Here is a 6,650-nt window from a genome sequence, read left to right as displayed (position 1 = left end):
CTCGGGACCGTCGAAGGATTATCACATCTTTCACCGCTTCGGAGGACCTTGGCGAATGAACGAAATTTTGAAAAACAACGAACCCCAAGTTATAATGAAACCGAATTCTTACCAAACTCGCGAAGCAATTTCACCGCGGTGATTGACCACGATTTTGTTGTTTCAAGGGGTGGCGAGTGTGGAATCGAAAGGGGATAGAAATCGCGGCCAATTTTCTGAAGATTCGCGACCCCATGAGAACCGACATTTCCGCGCAGGCGGAGGAACCTCCCCCGGGCGATCCCCAGACTCTTGTTATCGAATGAAAGCGATGTCCATGTGGAGTTTCGGGATTTTGGATCCTCGCCAGATAGAAAACCCGCAACCCTCGCAACTTCCGTGCGTCTGACAATGAGTTTACGGATATTCTGCAGCTAAGTTCTCATTTCAACGCTGATGTACGTACATCAAGTCTACGGAATTACGTCGTACCGCGGAAATCGTTGTGCCCGCGCAACGTAAAACTTGTCAAATTTTATTCACATCGAATACATTTCATTTCAAAACAATTTACTTGACAAAAAAAAAACAAATAAAATCAAAAAATAAAAGTTGTATTTCGATTGGTGATTCGATTTTTTACGTTCGGGATAGTCATGAATATCCACGGGATTGATTCGGTTGTCGGCGTTACTTTGTGAATTTTTTGTGAATTTTTTACGTTTTTCGTTTCGCCCACGGGCTCGTTGGCTATAATGGAAAGAGGACTCAACGTCCGCCAAATCCATGTTATAGTTGAAACGACCGATTGAGGATAATTCCAAAACGCCGGTAAAAATTAAAACAAGAGTAACGAGTATGAACAATAAAAATAATGATTATAAAAATGATAAAAAAACAAGACAGCGAAAAAGAACCATGGAAATAATAAGACGCCTCAAAGCTTCGTAAGATTGGTCCTCATAAGACGCGCGCTGTACGTAGCGAAAATTCGCGAGACGGGGAACGCCGATTTTGCCCAAGGCGACCTTCCTTTCGCCCCTCTGACAATTCTCTCAAAGTACATGTACCCCCCTCCGTTCATGTCTATCCTATAAACAAAATTTCAAATTAAAAGTAAATACGACGAGTCGAGTGTATGCTAGCATGGCTATCAATTTGTTTCTCCTTTTATAATATACTTTTTTTTCTCTCTCACACATTGCGGTTGGTAGCTTCACATAAAAAATAAACTATATATATGCGTATATATTTACATTATATTTATGTGTACATAGGTAGTAGTTTATGTGTACATAGCTGTACGCGTACATAAAACCCGTGGGTTAGGGAAGTTGGTTTGTTAAGTTTTGATTAAAACTAAACAGAGAATAAAATTTCTTTTCTTTCTTCTCGAGGTATGTTCTTTATCGGAGCTAAAATTTCTACGGACAAATGACGTTCGTGAACAGTGTTGATTCTGCACTCTTCAGTTAGGGGTGGATTTTTAACGATCTATACATTTACATAGCAAATTAGACTTCGTTCATTTTAATTATCCCTCGAGTATTTCGTCTGTTGTACGCACAATTTTACATCGGAAGCGAAGAAACCGGAATGCGATTTTTTTCATAGTGCAAGCTAAAAATAAACGAATAAAATAGAAATGTAAATTTTTTCCGTCGCGTTCAAATTGGATCGAAGAGGGCGCATAAAATATTCCGAGTTCGCCGTCATTTGGTAAAGGTTTGGTCAAAATTACGGGACACAAGAGCTCTTTGTGAACAAGGAGTTGCTCCGGCCGAACGCAACGTTCAAATTTCAAACAACGTTGAATGGAAACGTGATCTTTTTAGGAATCAGACCGTAAAGGCTTGATTATTTGTGAAGAGCGAATCCTTTTCCGAAAACCAATATCATAGGCATTTTACTCCGGTTTGGCGATACGCCAGGAAACTTTCAATTCGTTAACTCGCAGGTAGATAGATAGATGATAGATAGATAGATAGATAGCCCGTGGTTTGGACCCCGTGGCGGGGATTCAGACGATCTTTTATCTCGTCGAAATCGTGCCACAGCGAGAATATTGATGCCTCGCGATATCCACATTTGGAAGAACTACACTCCGTACCCTCGTAGGTACTTTAAATCAGATCGGACTCAATAACTTTCCCATATATATAATTTCGCATCTTTTGGCACAGACTTTAAGTGCGCTCAAAGGACCTTCGAGTGAGCCAGATTTTCAGGGGTGCTTACCCTCTTCGAGTTCTGTAAACTACAAAGACATTTTTCCCTTTGAATTCAAACAACTTGTCTTGCCGGTTGTCGGAAGAGACGGTGACTCATTGTTTTTTCGTTTCATAGCCTAGGCCACTTTCGATTCTCAATTTTTACGAAAAGTCATCTTTAGCTAATGAGGAATAACGATAAGGTGGTGCATCGAAGCCATCCGATGTTAAGCGCGCGTTACAAGATGGGTAAAATAAAATTGAAAACTACGGAATGCACAAAGGTTCGCTAGTCGGCTCGAGGCTCGTTCTTCATCCCTTTCGATTTCTAATCTCTTCTTTTGTGTTCGGTTTTACAGGTGAATACGCCGTTGGCATTATCGGAGAGTAACGTATAGTTTTACAAAAGATTCACCTTATGGGTGTACCGAACAGATATTCCGACCCTGTTTCTTCCGCGTTTTTATACCGTAGTATCACGTTCCTGGCGTGCAAAGAGCCAGAAAACTTTCCCGCCGCCGCCGCCGCCGCCGCAGGAAGTTATTCCTACGGGGTAGTATTCATCCTTCCTAAAAGGCACGTATAGCTTAACAACCGTCCTTATCATTCTTTTCCTTCCTCAATTCCGACTCTCCCTGCATACTTCCGTCTCCGTCTTTCTCATTTTCAACGCTTCCTCGCCTTCCCCGCCGAGTAGGTATACATACATACGTACCCGGAGTACCTACTAGAAAAATAAAGGAACGTGTAACTGCGGCAACTACACTGCTTATATACCTCTGCCTCTTCTTCTCCCCCATAGTCAACCGAGGTCCGTAACATGACCTTTACCCCATACACGGGGGGTCATGGAGCAGCCTTTAAAGGGTTTTCCAGCGCTTCTTCTTACGCTTCTTCCCGTTCATCGCCATTCCACTTGCCCTCGGCTCATCCGCACTCGCGCTCCTTCCATACTCTCCAAGGACCTCGGCGAGGTAGGTTACCTAAACCCCATTTTACCTGTCGTAACCCCGTACGTGCGGCGAGTCTCTTTACTCCAATTCCACCTTAGCATGCGGGATCTCAAGTACCGAACTCGAGAGTGGAGTGAAGAATATTTTAGTCACGCTGGATGCGGAATCGTAATGATGAAATTTTTTGAAAAATTAAAAACGAAGAGTCCGGTAACCGTACCAACAGGGCCGATAAGTTTTTGAATTGAAAAAATTCCTCCAACGTCGGTCTTGCGCGAGCCCTCGCCGTTCCGCGGGAAACACAATACTTCGGATATTCAAGGTTATTTTATATAGAGCTCGGTGAAAAAGAGGTGAAAAGAAATAATATTTCTCCACAAAACACTCCCTACCTCCTCCCATTTTTTGAGAGTCACGTACGAAAACGTGTAAATATATATAGACGGGACCCACGTCCGACGTTGGGATGGATGGATGTACGTCATACACTTGCCAACCTATCCGCCATTTGAGCGACCTCCTCACGAAGCTCTATTATATACGTTTACATGGAGTAAAAACTAAGGGTATGTACGTACGTACAATGTGTACAGTACGGGGTGACCATCGAGTCGTAGTTACAAAAATACACGTAACGCATACGAGTGTGCGCATCTTGCATACTTTGGAATATCGGTATTCGATGCCTATGAGAGAACGGTTCGACGGACGAACGCCATCTGGTTTACATATGTCTAACTCGCTGGAATGTTTGAAAAAATTGTGGAATATATGTGATATATTTGAAGAAAATTAGATCAGCGGTGAATCATTTTGTTAATTGAACTATACATTTTGGTTATCTCTGTTCCTTCGTAGAAAGAGAAAAAAACTAACGAAAAAATGGTAGTTTGTCGAGATTCTTGAAATGGAAATAGAGAAGTATCCGGAATAGTTTTAAATTTCACTGATCACATGTCGGTACGAATTACCTCGCGCATCACGAGCAAAACTACACGAAGTTTATCTCAATTAAACGCGGTAGGAAGTATGACGGAGGTATTTAGCGGTCCTGTCGCGAACCGCTAATGAGATACAATGGTCAATTTTTCACGATAACACCGTCCTAATTTATAATGAATTAACAATAAGTTACCTTTGTGACCCGGCCTGCACGATTCGCGGAATAGTAGATCAAATAAAGTACGGAAAGCGAGCGAGCTAAGCCCCCAGAGCTTGCTCATGGTACAGTTTGAACGTCGTCGTCATCTCGCCCGGGCTTATGCCGGGTTGAATTTCACCGGTGCGATGACTTGGCATTGTACGAATTATTCGGTAGACTCGGAGCGAGACGAGAGACTACTTTGATGTCGGAGTAACTCCAAAGCCATGGGAAGTGGGAAGGTTGAATCTACTTGATATTTTAATTGGAATAATCTCTAACGAAGTAATAGTCACGGGAAGATGAATCCTGTATGCTTATCAAATATGACTTGTTATAATTCGTGGAATCTGGGGGAACGATCGTCGGCTATCAACCGTCGTCGTCCGTGCGAGTTTAATCGAGCAAGTTTGAACATTAATAGTTCAGTTTGCGGAATTAACGATGACGTGAGATCGATCAAACGGAAAAATACCATTTCTGAACAGAGTTCAATGAAAACAAGAGGCCTTGGCTCGAAGCTTTGAACTTTTGGCAATACTCGAACAACGCTGAATACGTCCTTCAAATCTGTTCAATATTCAAATACGTGTACACAGCTAGCGTAAAATATGCACGGATGTATACAGGCGTAAGCCGTACACCAGTTTTCTGGCGCATTCCTCCGATTCAAATCATATTTCAATATCATAAGGTTTTTTTTTCAAATCTGAATACAAATGATAGTTGGCTTTCTTTTGTCCGTGTCATTCCCATTCTTCGCCGGCTATCAGAATTTATGATTTTCCATTTCTCATTTAAATTCCACTTCGAGTCGCGTCGTTATACGTGCAGGCCTGGGAACGGAAGTGCATGTAGATGAATGAATTCGTTAATATCCAGAGAAAGGGTATTTGGCAGATAATATATGATTGGGTGACAATATCGGCCTGACGAGTGGCCCGAACTAGAAAAGAAAAACACATTATATGAAAGCCACGATCAACGGGACCGTAGTGCGAAAGGCCGGGGATGACATCACGTTGACTCTGTTCATAAGTAGACGTTCATAAGAATATCAGCTTATGAGTTTAAATGGACATTTCGATCGACGCTATTCTTATTGTTTAGGAGAATAGACTCGGTCTAATTTACGCCAATTAATGATTTTGTGTATTCCATTGAGCGCTTGAAATATTCATTCGTTAACTGACAGCCAAGTGCCACATGCGTATGCAACGATTGACCTCTGGTCATTTCCTGCTGTACTTTTCTATCCATGAGTTACGACCTCAAGGCAACGCCGGAAATAAGATCGCATAATTCGACATCCGTGGTGGATGTGCACGCGGAATGATGCGAATCGGAGTCTCCTTTCTTTCCAGAAGTAGACGAAGGATCCACCGTACGCACGGTGGTATTGCGGATGTCATGATTTTTCTTCTGATTTTGGCAGCCCGTACGATGTTACCGCCAGATAGGGAGCAGGGGTTACGTTTTGCACTCGATTGTCGAGGATCTCTGCTTTTGACATCCTCAACGTTTGATGGTGAGTTTGAACCTGGCGGCCGGTTAATCCTCGACGATTTTTTTCTGGAAAAAGTCGCGGGCAATCGCCTCTCATCGCGTCTCAAACACCTAAACGAAAGATTATTTAGTTGACGAAGCGCGCAAGGATCCTACAGATCCTGCGTAAGGAGGCGGTGAACTTTGACCCAAGATTTTTTTCCCCCGTAATTTCCTCGAGCCCTCAAAGCGTCGGGGAGACTTTAGTTCGTTCCTACGAAATCAGATAAGGATGTGAGATTCTCTGAAGTTCGGGTCATGCCACCGAATCAGCGGATAAACGTGCGTCAAAGCCCCGCGAAAATTCTTTCAATTTTTTTTCGGCTCGCTCGAGGAACAGATTTTGACGATTTTTTTTTCCTCTTTCAGTTTCGCGGCAGGTTTGTCATATCGCGATTCCTTTCTTTCGGTTTATACGCGAACGGAAGGCCTTGGCTTTGTTGTCGCGAATACGATAACGTTTAGACGATTGAAACCGATGAAAACATTTCACCGGAATTAAGGTGCGTGAAATTAATGCGTACATACCTGGAACCCTATGGAGAATTTCGTAAGAGATTTTCAGACCGAAGAACTTTCCATGCCGAAGGGGAAGTCGGCAGCTCGGCTACGAGGGTATTTTCTTCGTTGGAGAACATTTGCGTCTCGGATCGATCGATTCTTTGGCGAGTGACACATACCTAGTTGAATATTTGACGCATCTGGGTTCAGCGGTGAAGCGACTTTTAAATATCGATATGCTACCATAGGCTGTGGAAAATGCCGATAAACGACTCGTTCCCGTTGCCGACAGCATATATAATCACCGTAGATTTTTGAATA

This window comes from Athalia rosae, chromosome 2, assembly GCF_917208135.1.
Source record: "Athalia rosae chromosome 2, iyAthRosa1.1, whole genome shotgun sequence".
In the NCBI taxonomy this organism is placed as follows: Eukaryota; Metazoa; Arthropoda; class Insecta; order Hymenoptera; family Athaliidae; genus Athalia; species Athalia rosae.
Note: the sequence above shows the minus strand (reverse complement) of the source record.